Below are 18,432 nucleotides of genomic sequence, written 5' to 3'. Positions count from 1 at the left end.
TAATTTTTGTGTAGGGGGTGAGGTAGGGGTCCTCTTTCATTCTTTTGGATATGGATATCCAACTCTCCCAGCCCCATTTGTTGAAAAGACCATTATGGCTCAGTTCGGTGACTTTGGGGGCCTTATCAAAGATCAGTCGGCCATAGATCTGAGGGTCTATCTCTGAATTCTCAATTCGATTCCATTGATCTATATGTCTATCTTTGTGCCAGTACCATGCTGTTTTGGCAACTGTGGCTTTATAATAAGCTTCAAAGTCAGGGAGTGTAAGTCCTCCCACTTCGTTTTTCTTTTTTAGAGTGTCTTTAGCAATTCGAGGCATCTTCCCTTTCCAAATAGATTTGATAACTAGCTTTTCCAAGTCTGCAAAGTAGGTTGTTGGAATTTTGATTGGGATTGCATTGAATCTGTAGATGAGTTTGGGTAGAATTCACATCTTAATGACATTTAGTCTTCCTATCCATGAACATGGAATATTTTTCCATCTTTTAAGGTCCCCTTCTATTTCTTTTAGTAGAGTTATGTAGTTTTCTTTCTATAGATCTTTTACATCTTTGGTTAAGTTTATTCCTAGGTACTTGATTTTTTTAGTTGCTGTTGAAAATGGTATCTTTTTCTTGAGTGTCCCTTCAGTTTGTTCATTTCTAGCATATAGAAACATTACTGACTTATGTGCATTAATCTTGTATCCCACTACTTTGCTAAATTTGTTTATTAGCTCTAGTAGCTGTATCGTTGATTTCTCAGGGTTTTCTAGATATAAGATCATATCATCTGCAAACAATGACAGTTTTACTTCTTTTCCAATTTGGATGCCTTTTATTTCTTTGTCTTGCCGGATTGCCCTGGCTAGCACTTCCAGCACAATGTTGAATAACAGTGGTGACAGCGGGCATCCTTGTCTTGTTCCTGATCTTAGAGGGAAGGCTTTCAGTCTCTCACCATTGAGTACTATGCTGGCTGTGGGTTTTTCATATATGCTCTTTATCATGTTGAGGAAGTTTCCTTCAATTCCTACCTTTTGAAGTGTTTTTATCAAAAAGGGATGTTGGATTTTGTCAAATGCTTTTTCAGCATCTATTGAGATGATCAATTGATTTTTCCCTTTCGAGTTTTTAATGTGTTGTAATACATTGATTGTTTTTCTTATGTTGAACCATCCTTGCATGCCTGGAATGAACCCCACTTGGTCATGGTGTATGATTTTTTTAATGTGTCTTTGGATTCGATTTGCAAGTATTTTGTTGAGGATTTTTGCATCTATATTCATTAGGGAGATTGGCCGGTAGTTTTCCTTTTTTGTAGCATCTTTGCCTGGTTTTGGTATTAGATTGATGTTAGCTTCATAAAATGAGTTAGGTAGTGTTCCATTTTTTTCAATGTTTTGAAAGAGTTTGAGTAAGATTGGTGTCAGTTCTTTCTGGAAAGTTTGGTAGAATTCCCCTGTGAAGCCATCTGGCCCTGGGCATTTATTTGTGGGAAGATTTTTGATGACTGATTGGATCTCTTTGCTTGTGATGGGTTGGTTGAGGTCTTCTATTTCTTCTCTGGTCAGTCTAGGTTGTTCATATGTTTCCAGGAAATTGTCCATTTCTTCTACATTATCCAGTTTGTTGCCATACAGTTGTTCATAATATCCTCTTATAATTTTTTTAATTTCTTCAGGATCTGCAGTTATGTCACCTTTTTCATTCATTATTTTGTTTATATGGGTCTTCTCTCTTTTTGATTTTGTCAGTCTAGCTAGGGGCTTGTCAATCTAGTTGATCTTCTCAAAGAACCAACTTTTGGTGATATTTATCCTTTCTATTGTTTTTTTGTTCTCTATGTCATTTATTTCTGCTTTAATCCTTGTTATTTCTTTTCTTGTACTTGGTTTAGGATTGGTTTGCTGTTCATTTTCTAGCTTCTTCAGTTGATCCATTAGTTCTTTGATTTTGGCTCTTTCTTCCTTTTTAATATATGCGTTTAGTGCTATAAATTTCCCCCTTAGCACTGCTTTTGCTGCATCCCATAGGTTTTGGTATGTTGTGTTCTCATTTTCATTCGTCTCTATATATTTAGCAATTTCTCTTGCTATTTCTTCTTTAACCCACTGATTGTTTAGGAGTGTGTTGTTTAACCTCCAGGTATTTGTGAATTTTCTAAGTCTCTGATGGTTATTGACTTCTAATTGTATTCCATTGTGGTCAGAGAATGTGCTTTGAATAATTTCAATCTTTTTAAATTTATTGAGGCTTGTTTTATGTCCCAGCATATGATCTATTCTGGAGAAAGTTCCGTGAGCACTAGAAAAGTATGTGTATCCTGGTGATTTGGGATGTAATGTCCTGTAGATGTCTGTTAAATCTAATTCATTTATCAGATTGTTTAGGTTTTCAATTTCCTTATTGGTCTTCTGTCTGGTTGATCTATCTATAGGAGAGAGTGATGTGTTGAAGTCTCCCACAATTATTGTGGAAACATCAATTGCTTCCTTTAGTTTTGCCAATGTTTCTCTCATGTATTTTGTGGCACCTTGATTGGGTGCATAGACATTTATGATTGTTATTTCTTCTTGCTGAATTGCCCCTTTTATTAGTATGTAGTGGCCTTCTTTGTCTCTCAAAACATCCCTGCATTTGAAGTCTATTTTATCTGAGATTAATATTGCTACACCTGCTTTCTTTTGGCTGTAGCTTGCATGAAATATTTTTTTCCATCCTTTCACTTTCAGTTTCTTTGTGTCCCTGTGTCTAAGATGAGTCTCTTGTATGCAACATATTGATGGTTCATTTTTTTTGATCCATTCTGCGAATCTATATCTTTTAATTGGGGAGTTTAATCCATTTACATTCAACGTTAAAACCGTGAAGGCATTTCTTGAATCGGCCATCTTATCCTTTGGATTATGTTTGCCATATTTTTCCCTCTCTCTATTAATATCCTTTATTGTACCCATACCGAATCTCTTTAGTACTGAACCTTTCTCCAAGTCTCTCTGTCCTGTCTTTGTTTCTCTGTCTGTAGGGCTCCCTTTAGTATCTCCAGTAGGGCAGGTCTCTTGTTAGCAAATTCTCTCAGCATTTCTTTGTCTGTGAAAAATTTAAGCTCTCCCTCAAATTTGAAGGAGAGCTTTGCTGGATAAAGTATTCTTGGCTGGAAATTCCTCTCACTCAGAATTTTAAATATATCGTGCCACTGCCTTCTCGCCTCCATGGTGGCTGCTGAGTAGTCAATACTTAGTCTTATGCTGTTTCCTTTGTATGTGGTGAATTGCTTTTCTCTTGCTGCTTTCAGAACTTGCTCCTTCTCTTCTATGTTTGACAGTGTGATCAGTATATGTCTCGGAGTGGGTTTTTTTGGATTTATTCTATTTGGAGTTCGCTGAGCATTTATGATTTGTGTATTTATGTTGTTTAGAAGATTTGGGAAGTTTTCCCCAACAATTTCTTTGAATACTCTTCCTAGACCTTTACCCTTTTCTTCCCCTTCTGGGACACCAATGAGTCTTATATTCGGACGTTTCATATTATCTATCATATCCCTGAGGTCCATTTCGAGTTTTTCAATTTTTTTCCCCATTCTTTCTTTTATGTTTTCATTTTCCATTCTGTCATCTTCCAGGTCACTGATTCGTTGTTCAACTTCCTCTAGTCTTGTACTATGAGTGTCCAGAATCTTTTTAATTTGGTCAACAGTTTCTTTAATTTCCATAAGATCATCCATTTTTTTATTTAGTCTTGCAATGTCTTCTTTATGCTCTTCTAGGGTCTTCTTGATTTCCTTCATATCCCGTACTAGGGTCTCATTGTTCATCTTTAGTTCTTTGAGTAGCTGCTCTAGGTGTGTCTCTTCTGGTCTTTTGATTTGGGTGCTTGGGCTTGGGTTATCCATATCGTCTGGTTTTTTCATATGCTTTATAATTTTCTGTTGTTTTTGGCCTCGTGGCATTTGCTGACCTTGGTAGGGTTCTTTTAGGGTTTGTAGACCAGTTGAAGTCCTTATCTCTAATTTATCAGATCTACAGCTTCGTGGAGTACACTTTCTCTAACTAACCAGCAGGTGGCGTCCACGAGCCACCTGTTCTCCACAAGCCAGATCTCCCCTGCTTAGCCTTTTTGGTGAGTGGGGGAGTGAGTCTTGTGGGGCCCAATTGGTGTCCCAAGCTTGCGTGTGTAGTTGGTGTTGCCTGCCCTGTATGTGGGGCGTGTTTCTGGGCAGTCGGGGAGGGGGGGTGGCCCTAACAATCAAATCTCCCTGATGATCCTAGAGTTTTAAAGCTACTGCAATAGTCTAATCCTTCAGTTCAGTCCTGCCACAGTTTGTCTCTGCCACTGACCCACAAGTCTTTGGTATTGGCGTATGGCTCCTGAGACTTGCAAGTGGGCCCCTCTTCCAGGCTGTGCACCCCGGGTCCTCTGTTGAGGGATGACTGTGCTATGTCGCAGGTGAGTGCCGTCCCCCCAGGGCAGTTCTGGGCTGCTGGGCTGTGTTGGGAGGCTCCCAGTCTGCTCAAATGATGGCTGAATGGGGCTCTGTTAATTCACACTGCTCCCCCTTCCCAGCTCTGGGACATTCAGCTGAGGTTGCAGGGAAGGCTAATGTCCACGCCCAGTTTTGTGGTGTGTGCCTGTTATTTGAAGCACTTCCGTCACACTGGGTTGTCTGGGGCAGCTCTGGGCTATGGGGCTGGCGATGGGCAGGAGTGTTTCCTGTCCACCAGGATGGTGGCTGTGAGCGGACACCCCCCTTTTCTTGGGAAGTTGTGTTGTTTAGTGAATTTTCTCAGCCACTGGATTATTGCCTTTTGTCTCAGAGTTCTCTTAGTTCTGCTCTTGACTTGACGTGCCCAAATTGCAATTCTTTGAAGCTTTCTGTATTGAGCTTCTTAGAGTAATTGTTTTAGAAAAAGCAAAAAGGATTTAAAAAAAAAAAAAAACAAACAAACAAAAAAAAAAAAAACGGCCCTCCTCAGAGATCTAATGGGTTATTGAAATGCTAATAGACAAAGCAACCAGGGCCATTAAGGAAAAGTGCCCAGGGCAGAGAGATCAGCCTTGCTTCGGGATTTGCATATGCGCCTCAAGGCCTGATCTCCGCCCTTCCCCTTTCTGTGTTCACCAGAACTCCAAAAATCCTCTGCTTTTATTTTGGAGTTTTTCGTGTTGTTTTTTTTCTATGCCTGTCTCCTCTCTGCTGGGCTGGCTGCTCTCAGAGTCTCTGGTGTCTGGCCTCAGTCTATCTATGGTTGGAGTTTGAATCAGTAGAATGAGTTTCCGGTAAGAGCAGCCACTGCAATTCTCCCTTCTCCTTCCTGGAGCTGACAGCCCCTCCTCCCCCGGGACTGAGCCTGGCAGGGAGGGGCGCGGGTCCCCTGGCCGCAAAAACTTACAGATTTCGCTGATCTCAGCAGTTCCACGTTTTCATGAGTGTTGTATGAAGTATGTCCAAAGACAGATTGCTCTGTGGTGTCCAGTCCACGCAGTTCCTGGCTTTTTACCTACTTTCCTGGAGGAGTAACTAAAACATACAGCTCACCAGTCTGCCATCTTGCCCCGCCTCCCCCGCTGTTATTAACTTTCATTGAGATTTATACAAGGATGCATGCTAAAATGTTAATATTTTCAATGACTGTATTGAAATATTGGTTCATATCAAAATGTTTAATCAGATTACTAAGACATTGCAACTGCTTATAAGTGAATGAGTGAGTACTCATGGCCATTTTCCTGGGCTTGTCAGCAGTTCATAGAAACAATTGAAAATGGTAGGATACGGTCAGAAAACAGTTCACAGAGCCTCTGAAGAAGTGAGTTGAAAGAATGCTAACAAACAGGAGTGCTAAATTGGTAATAGGTGTTAATCTTTCTAAATCACAGATATGTATTTACCAGGGATCTTAATTTCCTTACTCCCTGTGGTGGTTAGGTACATGTGTCAACCTGGCCAGGTGAGGGTGTCCAGATGTCTGGTCAAGCAAGCACTGGGCTAACCATTACTGCAAGGATATATGTGGCTGGTTAATAAACCAGAAAGCTGGCTTTTTAAATCATCAGTCAATTGGCTGAAGCTGTGACTGATTACATAAATGAAGGGTGTGTCTTCTGCAATGAGAGAATTCAATCAGCTGTATTTAATCCAATCAGTTGAAGACTTATATATATATTATTGAGATGATTCACATACCATACAACTATCCAAAGATCCAAAGTGTACAATCAGTTGCCCATGGTGCTATCATACAGCTGTGTATCCATCACCACAATTAAACTTTTTTTTCAATTTTTAGAACATTTTCATTACTCCAGAAAAGAAATAAAGACAAAAAAAGGAAACTCAAATTCTCCCATACCCCTAACCACCCCCCTTCCATTATTGATTCATAATTTTGGTATAGTACATTTGTTACTATTGATGAAAGAATGTTAAAATACTACTAACTGTAGTATATAGTTTGCAATAGGTATATATTTTTTCCTCATATGCCTCTCTATTATTAACTTCTAGTTATAGGGCCATACATTTATTCTAGTTCATGAGAGGGATTTCTAATATTTGTACAGTTAATCATGGACATTGCCCACCACAAGATTCACTGTTCTATACATTCCCATCTTTTAACCTCCAACTTTCCTTCTGGTGACATGTGTGACTCTGAGCTTACCCTTTCCACCACCTTCACACACCTTTCAGCACTGTTAGTTATTCTCACAACATGCTTCCATCACCTCTGTCCATTTCCAAATGTTTAAGTTCACCCTAGTTGAATATTCTGCTCATAATAAGCAACCACTCCCCATTCTTTAGCTTCATTCTATATCTTGGTAACTTATGTTTCATGTCTATGAGTTTACATATTATAATCAATTCATATCAGTGAGACCCTGCAATATTTGTCTTTATGTGTCTAATTTCACTCAATATAGTTCCCTCAAGTTTTCTTCATCAACCCACTTTTTAAAGATGTTTTGTTCACACACCATACATTCCATCCTAAGTAAACAATCATTGGTTCCCCACATAGTCACGTATTTATGTATTCAGCACCATCACCACTATCTAGATAAGGACATCTCCATTTCTTCCACAAAGAAGGAGGAAGAGTCAAAGAAGTCAGAGACAAAAGAAAAAGAAAAAAGGAAGGGAGAGACAGAGGGAGAGAGAGAGAGAGAGAGAGAGAGAGAGAGAGAGAGAGAGAGAGAGAGAGAGAGAGAGAGAGAGAGAGAGAGAGACATGACAGCTAGAAAGCAACAAAAGGAAAGATAGCATTAACCTAAAGTAGAAAAAAAAGTCAGACAACATCACCAATGCCAGGAGTCCTATACCCTTCCCCTTTCCACCACCCCTATATGCATTTAGCCATTTAGCTTTGGTATATTGCCTTTGTTATGTTAAAGGAAGCATAACACAACGTTTCTGTTAATTATAGTTTCTAATTTGCATTGATTGTATTTTCCTCCCAATTCTACCCTATTTTTAACACCTTGCAATGTTGACATTCATTTATTCTACATCATGTAAAAACATATTTTTACCTTTTATTACAATCATTGAGCATCCTAGGTTTCCCTGAGTTATACAGTCCCAGTCTTTATCTTTTGTCTTTTGTTCTGGTGTCCCACATGGTCCTAACCTTCCTCTTTCAACCATACTCACAGTCATCTTTGTTCAGTGTACTTACATTGCTGTGCTACTATCTCCTAGAATTGTTTTCCAAACCTCTCACTCCTGTCTTTTCCTTTCTGTCTGCAGTGCTTCCTTTAGTGCTTCCTGTAGAACAGGTATCTTATCCACAAACTCTGTCATTGTCTGTTTGTCAGAGGATATTTTAAGCTCTCCCTTATATTTGAATGACAGTTTTGCTGGATAGAGGATTCTTGGTTGATGGTTTTTCTCTTTCAGTATCTTAAACGTATCAGCCCACTTCCTTCTTGCCTCCATGGTTTCTATTGAGAAATCTGCATGTAGTCTTATCAAGCTTCCTTTGTATGTGATGGATCGCTTTTCTCTTGCTGCTTTCAGGATTTTCTCTTTATCTTTGATGTTTGATAATCTGATTATTAAGTGTCTTGGCATAGGCCTATTCATATCTATTCTGTTTGGGTAGGCTGTGCTTCTTGAATTCATAATTTTATGTCTTTTATAAGAGATGGGAAATTTTCATTGATTATTTCCTCTATTATTGCTTCTGCCCCTTTTCTTCTCCTTCTGGAAAACCAGTGACACATACATTGCTACTTTTCATTTTGTCCTTAAGTTCCCAGAGATGTTGCTCACATTTTTCCATTCTTTTCCTTATCTGTTCTTTTGTGTGTAGGCTTTCAGGTGCCTTGTTCTCCAGTTCCTGAGTGTTTTCTTCTGCCTCTTGAAATCTGCTGTTGTATGTTTCCATTGTGTCTTTCATCTCTTGTGTTGTGCCTTTCATTTCCATAGATTCTGCTGGTTGGTTTCTACCTGATGTATGCCCAGTGTTTGCATTATATGGTTCATCTCTTTTGCCATAACTTCCCTAAACTTTCTGTATTGATTTAGTATTAGTTGTTTAAATTCCTGTATCTCAGTTGAAGTGTAAGTTTGTTCCTTTGACTGGGCCATAACTTCATTTTTCTTAGTGTAGGTTGCAGTTTTCTGTTGTCTAGGCATGGCTTCCCTGATTACCCCAATCAGATTTTCCTAGACCAAAATGTGCTCAGTTCCCACAAGGAAGAACTATTCAGTATCTAGTTTCCATGAGGGTGTGTCTTAGAAAATTGGTACACTCCGTGAGTCCTCAAGTCACTGTGCTTTTCTGCCCAGGTGGTGGTGCCTGTCAGCCTGTAACTCCAGACTGGTGTAAGGAGGTGTGGCCCATAACTGTTTTCCCCCGTGCTCTGGGGTCTGGTTCTGAATGGAAGGCAGGTAGTAGAGCTGGGCCCCACCTCTTTCTTCTTAGGGAAGATATGCCCCCTAGGGAGAGGTCATTAGCATTTGAATGGTCTGTCTCTGCCTATGCTATCTCCACCCTTGTCTGAGTAAGAGCACTGGGAACTGAAAATGACTGAGACTTTCTCCACTGAGCTAAAACAGGGACAAAAAGCCCCCTTCAGGGCCAGTCCACAGCCACCCTCTGACTCTCCAAGGTCAGTTGTCACCCAGAGCCTTTGTCTGCTTTTTGGGAATTCATAGCTTGTATCAAGCAGTCCACGTTTATTAATTGAAACCCCAGTTGAAGCTCAGCTGAGCTGTATTTGCTTGCTTGGTGAGAGCTGCTCTCTAGCACCATGAGGCTTCCATGAGGGAGGGGCTCTCGGCTCTTGGCTCTCGACGTGGGTCCACAGTTTTTACTTACAGATTTTATGCTGCGATCTGAGGCATTCCTCCCAATTCAGGTTGGTGTAGGATGGGTGGACAATCATGTTTGTCCCCCTGCAGTTATTTTGGATTATTTACTAGTTATTCCTGGTTTTTTATGAGTTTTTCCACAGGGACTAACTAGCTTCTATCCTCTCTATGCCACCATCTTAGAGCCTCTTCCAGTTGAAGACTTAAGTGAGAAAGTTAAAGGATCTTCACTACTACTTCTTTGGCTAACTGGTGAAGCATTTCCTGAGGAGTTCATCAAAGTTGCCAGTTCATGTCCTGAGTAGTTCATCAAACATCTTCATTGGAGTTGCCAGTTTGCTGCCTGCCCTATGGAATTTGGACTCATATATACCCACAGTTACGTGAGACACTTTTATAAAATCTTATATTTATAGACATCTCTTGTTAATTCTGTTTCCCTAGAGAACCCTAACTAATATACTCTCCTACTTCTCAATTAGGCTTTGTGAACTGTTAAATTTATAGGGATAACCAGGAGGCACAAGAAAGCACAGAATAAATTTTTTTGTGTTTTAATTTTTATGCTAGTAATTGGAAATATCTGTATATTGTTATTTAACTTTAATATTTTAAAGTAAATTGCAAAATTATGACCTTTCAAGATAAAACCCAAGATTTTTTTGAGGTTGGCGCTTAAGGGTATCTCTGCCGGAGGAAGTACCGTGGAGTTTTATGAAGCTCTGTCTTAACCTAAGCAGGGGTTGGCAAACTATGCCTGTGGGCTAAATCCAGGTGACACCACCTTTTTTTTTTAATAATTATATTTTATACTCCCCAGTTTATTTTGAAAACAACCTTTTCTAATATATATATCCAAATGAATTTGAAATTACAGTTATCTCAAAGTACACAGAAATTACCTATATTCTATAAATAAAACAGTGATAAAAGAACACTTAGCATATTATTTAAGGACTTCAACATAACAGAATTTAAACTATTTTTCCCATTAACCCAATATGTAATATTTGACTTTTGAGTTATATGTGTGTATAAAACAGACATATTTGTCAAAAGTAAACATAAAATGAAACCGCATGCAGTGTCCTTTCTGGATATAAATTTTCAGAAGCAAGGTGGTCCAAATGGGAGCAAACAACTGACTTCCTCATGAAATAAACTAGACAAACAAAAATTAAGAATAATGCTAAAGAGTTATTCCATACCATAAATCATTTTCTTTCCTATCCTTCTAACATACAAATGTGCACTCTGGGCATGTGTGAATCAAAATAATTCCAATCAAGATTATGAAGCCCTATGACTAGGGATTTCTAATTCAGTAAGATGCCCTGGGGTAAAAAGAGAGGTAGTATAGGTGAATAGAGGACATCTGTCCATCAAGTTATACATATCTGCTTAATAAAGAGGTAGATTATTTAGAAGTCTCAATGGGCTCAGATATTGACTTGGGCTGAGAGTGATGTTTTAATTACTTATTAAGCATATTAGAATGCTAGCCATCACTGGGTTAGTACCTTAAGGTTAAACACTGGAAAGAAATGATTGCTACAAAATACACACAGAACATAGTATTTTGTGGTTCTACTATTTTGTATTTTCCACAATTTTTGTAATTGGGGCAAGATAAGTGATCCAACTTGTTAAGAACATTTAATGTACCCCATAAACTGTCTGAATCAAACATTTTTATTAATTCTTCCGCCAAACACAACATTGATTTCCATCTACAATTTTTTTTAAGATAAAAAACAAGTCAATTGAAAAAAAAGTTGTGACCATGAGCTACGAAGCATTACACTTTTAACACATTAATTGACTGAAAAACCTAGAACATCACTGTTAAGATGTTGATCATTGTTGGCCTTCAGCAATGAATGGATGCAGCTTTACTGTGACTTCTCCAAAAATGCTTTGCAGCACCTAACACATTGCTGGTAAACAGTTTCAAAGTCAGAGTCATTCCCATAATAGAGATCCTCAACAATAAGTTGTTTTTGTGGATCATGGCTCCCAAGTAGTTCAATTTTTGCTTTGCAGTTTTTAACTTCACTACCTTTTCTAATCAAATCTCTCAGATTGCTTTCATCCATACATAGTATATAATCAAATGTGGCAAAGTCTTGTTTCATAACCTGCTGGGCCACGTGATTCATAGGAATATCATGCTTCTTCATGCAATTTTGCCCTTGATAATCAGAAGGGTTTCCTATCTCATAAGTGGATGTGGAGGCACTGTCTATCCTCCAATTATCTGAAATATTTTGATCAGTTACAAGTTTTCTGAAAACTGCTTCTGCAATGGGTGATCAACAAATGTTACCCAAACATACAAACAGCACCGACTTGGGCAGCTGCACTGCCATCTTCTCAGAAGCAAAGAGCGGCAGAGAGTGAGCGACACCACCTTTCGTAAATAAAGTTTTATTCGAATAGAGCCATGCCCATTTTTAACTTATTGTCTCTGGCTGTTTTCAATACAATGATGTAGTTGAGTAGTGCTGACAGAGACCAAAATATTTACTATCTGGCCTTAACAGGAAATGTTAGTAGACCCTGGCTTAATAGGTGTCACAATATAGGCAGGGGTGGGAGATGGAAGTTTTGGATAAGAAGAAAGGTATTTAAAACTGTAAGTCTTTCATAGCACATCTCATAGATAGGTGTTAATTCCACTTGCCCTCAGAGGTGGCCTGGGTCATGGTATCATAGTCAGAAATAATCATAAAGATGACTGCCCAGTCTACTTAGCAATTTCTTTTTTTTCAGACCCATGAAATGAACCATCTTATGCTTGAATACTTCCATTGATTAGTTCAACATTACCTTAATGAAAGATGAAGACAAAAATAGAAACTATGTTTTATTGATCTGAATGAAGGGGAGCATGACCTATAATACATATGCATGGGTCACTTTTAGTTATTGTGTTTGCCCTTATCTTACACCTAACTTTATCTCATTATCCTTTTCTATTTTTTCTTCACCTTGATATCTTCTACTTTTTTAAAATGCAATTTTAATTTCTATTTATGTAAGTCATCTTGGCATCTTGAATCATTTTTGGAATAAGGCATAATATCATTCCAACAGATCATGAATCCAGGGGTAACTGAAGCTTTTACCTTTTACTTGAGAGAAAAGAAACACATGCAGAGTGATCCAGTAACTTAGAAACTTCTAGATGGTATAGAATCTTGCTATTTCTTTGCCTATTCTGAGAAGAATGCTCAGTACTACTGCTCTAGAAATCAGAATTATTAGCAGTTTCCTCATCTTTTCTCACTTCCAACTTTAGCAACAGTAAATTTGACATTGGTTTTGTGAATTTTTTTTGATGGAAAGTTTTCATTATGTGTAAGTTATATTTCATTATGGTCTTATTGGACAGATTGTTGAATTTATAGTCTCAAAAATGCATCTCCTAGGTCAATATTGTAAGCCACATTTCAGAAAACAGGTTTCTAGATAAAACAAGGAAAATTTTGACAATCAAATTAATATTCTCAGATGTTTCCAACTCTTTGTATGGATTACAATTAAAGATAGAATCTGTTATTGAGAAAATATATCAATGAAAAAGAAAATATTTTAAATAGAAATAAGTTTTTTTTTTAGATCCCCTTGAGCCTAAACGTAAATTGAAGGTATGCTTTTTTTTTCCCAAAAATATTAAGCAAAGAGTTATTCTATCAGCAAAAGTAAGGACCAGAAACAGTTGTTAAATAATCAAACAAATAAAATTAGAAGCTTCCAGGAAGGATGGAATGGTTTGTGGTAGACCAAAGCTAGAACAAATGAATAAAATATAAAATTACATTGAGAATGAATAAATCAATTATAAAAATAATCTATTAAAGGCATTAGAGAACTGCTGAAGCAACAAGAACTGGAAAGGTTAAGATTCCAGAGAAGAGAAAGTAATGGGGAGGTAGTCTCATATTCTGCAGCTGCTTTTTCCATGGGTGAATAAAATGATTCTTGATGTAGTCAAGATGATGAACATACTGGTTATGTACCAAACAGAAAATTGATGCTGGAGTCAGAAAAACCAGCAGAGCTTCTACTGGAATCAAGAGAATAGAGTGACAAACAGGAGACCAAAGGAGTTTCAAATACAAGGTAGCTTCACCCTCAAGTTATTTGCCAAATTCTGAAGTTATGGCATCTAGAGGGTAAAAACAGAAGCAAAGAACTCTTCAAGTAGAGCATAATTTTATTAGTCTCATAGTGTTGTGGAGACAATTATTAGAGTTTCCAGTGAGAGAGGCCAGAGCAAATATACCATGTTCTCAGATGAGAGCCCTGGGGTATTAAGATCTAAGCACAGAATTAGATGGAGACTTATCAAAGCTGCAACCCAGACTCAACTCAGTTCAGTCAATCAAAACTTGACTTAGGGATGAAAATCAAGAGGCAAAAACAGAAACAAAGAAACAGACCCAAGCATGATCCAGATATTGCAATTAGTAGATGTTTTAGTTTCCCAGCTGCTAGAACAAATACCATGGAATAGTTGGCTTAACAATAGGAATTTATTGACTCTAGCAGGCTTTCTTCCTTCAGGGTCAATATCTTCTGCCTGGCTGACAATCTTTGGATTTTCTTGGATTTTTCATCATATGGCAATGAACATGGCAGTATGTTCTCACTTCCATTCTGGGTTCTGTTGACTTCTGGCTGTGGCTGCTCCCTGGGGCTTTCCTTTCTGTTGCCAATTTCTTTTGCTTATAAGGACTTTAGCCATATTGGATTAAGGCCCAGGCTCATTCAGTTTCGGAATATCTTAACAAATACCATCTTCAAAGGTCCTATTTACAAGTAGGTTCACACCCACAGGGCCAGAGACTGGGACCTGAGCATGCCTTTTTGGGAGACATGATTCAATCCCCAACAGTGGAAAAGGACCTTAATATAACTATGAGCAATAGGTTCAAGAAATAGATTTTAAAAAAAGACAAAATAGAAGAAAATATAGGAAACTTGTTTAGAGAATTACAACCTACAAAAAAAGAATCAATTGGAAATTGTCAAACTGGGAAGTAAAATATGGGGAATAAAGAACTCAACAGATGGATTTGGAAACAGATAAGTGTAGAAGACAGGTACGCTTTGGTAGAAGTTAGGTAACTGGAAGACAGATTAGAAAATATATAAACCAAATATATTAACCTAAGATTTATGTTTGCTCTTGATGTAGAAAATATATAAACCAAAGCAAATGGAGAAAACAAATGAGCATTGGATCCATGTGGACTACAGTGGAAAGTTCTAACATACAAGTATTTGGAGTACCCAAAAGAATAGAGAGAAAAGACACAGAAACAATATTAAAATAGATAATTGTAATTAGCAGCACTGAAATATATATCTGAATGTGGTTAAAAGGAGAAATATTAAGCTACTACGTGACAATAGAACAAAACAAAATAAAACCATGGAACTATACAAAAGTGAACCCCAAGTTAAACCACGGACTATAGTTAATAGCACAATTACAAAAGTGTTTTTTCATCAGTTGTAACAAATGTCCCACACCAATGCAAGGTGGTATATGGGAATCCTGTATTTTATGCATGATTGTTCTTTAAACCCACAACTTCTCTAGTACAAAAAATACGAAAAAGAGATAATGGCAAAGAACTTTCCCAAAATTGATGAAAAACATGAACACACAGATTCAAGAAGACTTATGAACCCTAAAGAATAAAACTGCTAAAAACCAAAGACAGGAGGAGAAAACTAGCTTCAGACAAGACAGTGGAACTTCAAAGGAGCAACAATAAAGCAGACACAGAAGATATTGAATGACAACTGCTGAAAGAAAATAAACATACTTCCAAGCTAGTATTCTAGCTAGAGAAAATATCTTTAAAAAATATTTTTAGACAAATAAGACTTGGAAGATTAAGTCACAAGCAGCCATGCCTGAAGAGAAATATTCACAGAAGTTCTTCATGCAGGAAAAAAATTGTCCCAGACATTTCCGTTATGTTTGAAGGGAAGGCAGTAAAAAATGCCACAAGCAGTAGAAATTGAGGCCTTGAATTAAACAGAATAATTGGCTCAATTCTTTGCCTAAACAGAAACATGTTATTGTAAGTCTTCCCCAGAAAACAGTTGGACAGTTAGTCTGCCTTAGTAACTATTTACATGCTATATAGATAACCTCTAAAATATATCTTCATTGCCAAATGGGAGAACAGATGCAAAAGTACCTATTGAGTTACCAGCATTTTATTTGAGCAGCAAATGTTGCTGAACTCATTTTCTTCTTATTGAAAGACATTTAAAAATCTCTTTAAACTTGATCAAAGGAGTTTTAAGCAATTGATGGGAGAAACAATGTTATTATACCTGATTTAAGAGTTACTGATTACATAAAACTGATCATGGTATAGAATACTGATAAATCACACTTTAGTCAACAAGTTTTAAATTATGTTTCACTTGAGATTAACAGTATATTCCTAAACATATGCTCCTAAACAGGGCTACTTAGACTGAATAATCATGGCCACATCTATTTGGTGATACCAGATGGTGAGCTGGGTCACTAATATATCTGAAATCATTTTATCCCCTATTGTCTAGTAAAATGGTTACTTTCTTTGTGATAACCCGCTGATATATCCTTTATCCTGTGTTCAACTAATACATGTTTATTAATTAATTCATTCAGATGCCCTTTATATGCCATACTCTGTGCTTGGTGCTAGAGAGGTAACAAAGAACAAGATACACACAGCTCCAATGCTCATAAAAGTCACAATCCAGTTTGTCAGAGACAAGTGATTATAACACATATTTAGAACAGGACATTTTGTTCACTAAGCACATACTATACCTTACCCTTGTCTCTGTGTTACCTCTTGTAAGTGAGAACTGTTGTGCTCTCAGTTATTAAATGTGATATTTGTGAATTCACAACCAAAACTGCAAAGATCTTATTATGAACAGAGGACTGGGATTTCTGAAAGGACCCCCAGTAAATAGTGAATGTGAACCACTGGCAATTAAGTATGCTGTGTTAAGCAGTGAATTGCTCTTTTTAAGACTGTATTTCTCTTTTTATCATAGTTTTACATGTACATAATTTAAAGTTGAGTAGTTCTCCATAACTTGTGAGAAACATTCCCTAGCTTGCCTTCCTCTTCCCTATCCCACTATGTCTGCCACTCTCAGGCAACCACTTTTGATTATTTTAGCTGTTTATTTTGTTTTTGATTTCCATATTTCTAAATATTTTCTATTGATTTTTATTTTTCTTTGGAAAATGGTGATTGAGTGTTCTTACCCCTGTTTGCTCCCTAATACATACTTTCTTCATAATTTTTGGTTAGACTAGTCAGCTTTTATTTCTAGAGCTATATTAATATAATACACCAAGAGTATTACACTCTATAGCTTTTTTCTGACAAAACTTATTGTTTTCAGGTTTAAATCTCTCTCCCTCCCTCCTTTCTCTCTCTCTCTCTCTCTCTCTTTCTGCTTAGTTTTTTGTAAATTTCCTGAGATAAAGCCTGCAGTGATAAAATTCCAAGTTGGAAAGTATTGTTATTCAGAATGTTGAAGACATTCCTCCATTGTATTTTTAGCTTCCATGAGAGGTTTGATGCCATGTTAATTCCCATTTTCATTATCCTCTCATTTCCCAACCTTTCCTGTTTTTATTTTATTTTTATTTTTAATTAATTAATTAATTAATTAATTAATTAATTTGTTGTTCTAGGCCACAGCTGCTGTGGTTCAACTTCTCCTGAGAAGAAATCTCAAGACTTTTGCTGGAATAGGTGGATGGGATAGTGGAGGGACTTGTGTAATGAAATTATATTAGTGATCTTGAATCCTCCAAAACATTGTAAACATGTTGACCACAAACAGAATATAAACAAATTGAGGAAAGTGTCTTTTTGTAAGAAATGATGACCAGATATTTCTTCTGTGTGAAGAAATGACATGGACTGATTTGATGCAAGCCAGAAGGCACTTCTTATAAAAGCCCAGTGCAGTCAGAGCTCTGGTGAGCATCAGTTTGAGGAAGGTTGACATCCAGCCACTCTGATTCCCAGCTTCAGTGGCTGTGCTGTGCTGTGAAGAAGCTCTCTACTTCTCACTGCAGCACTGTGAACAGCGCTCCTACTGTTGGCTTTGGAACCTTTGCTAACTGCAGTGTCTGACCTGGCTTCTGAGACTGCTCATTAAAGATATCCACTTACAGTCCATCTGCTATCGGATGGTCTTTAGAAACTCTGGCATCCTCCAACTTTAAGTGTGTTCTGTGCTCTTTGACCTGGCTCTTGTGCGTTAGTTATATCGGCAGCTTGTGATTAAGCAAGCACATAAATCGTACTGAGCATTCAAACTAGAATCCTGTCAGATATGCTTTCATGTGCCAAATTTACTTTCAATTTCTAGCTACTTTCAGTTCATTATTTTCATGACAGGCATTGGGGTGTAACTTCTTATATAGGTGTCAGTCATTCCATCTGTTTTTACTTGCCTCTTTATTGCTCCTTTTTTTCGGAGATACTTAATACTATCTATTCCTAAACTGTTTTAAGAGTGTTTGGTGCAAAGAGACAGCTTGCTTATGCACTTCCTCTTTGTTGCTTAGTTTTCATCTTTTTCAGGTGTGCTAAATCTGATTCCACTCACCCTCTGTTTTCTAGCTTCCTGCTGACTCTTCACCTATTCTCTTTTTCCTTGCAGTTGTGTAAAATAAGTTTATTATCATTTTAGTGACGATTCAGTGACAGGAGAGGTAAATACATGTGTTCAATCTGCCCTCTTCAACTGAAAGCTGCAGCACTGGTGTCTATGCTAATCATTATCTCACATTTTAAGGGCATGAACCCAAATACTTGAAATAATGTGACTGAAATTATTCTTTAAAACCAGAAAAAATGTCTTATCAGAGCATTCATGCCCTATAGCAACCTATCTTGAGTTTCTTGCTCTATCAGTCAACCAACTTTAACCTCTACTTAGAAGACATGAATGGAGTAAGTTGATCACTTTCCAGCCATCCAGTGGCACTCCTTTGCATTTTGCCTTTCTAGATGCCTGCTAATAATACAGGATTTTCACTTAACAGAAATATTGTGCCTGAAATATTGTGATAAT

The 18,432-nt window shown here is 37.5% G+C and overlaps 1 pseudogene; it reads right to left on the bottom strand.

Annotated features, from left to right (window-relative positions):
* Positions 1-11,195: 11,195 nt before the first annotated feature.
* LOC119508321 lies at positions 11,196-11,672 on the bottom strand (annotated as a pseudogene).
* Between the last annotated feature and the right edge of the window lie 6,760 nt (positions 11,673-18,432).

Source organism: Choloepus didactylus, chromosome 13 (assembly GCF_015220235.1).
Source record: "Choloepus didactylus isolate mChoDid1 chromosome 13, mChoDid1.pri, whole genome shotgun sequence".
Taxonomy (NCBI): Eukaryota; Metazoa; Chordata; class Mammalia; order Pilosa; family Megalonychidae; genus Choloepus; species Choloepus didactylus.
Note: the sequence above shows the minus strand (reverse complement) of the source record. Positions and strands in the feature narration are given on the sequence as shown.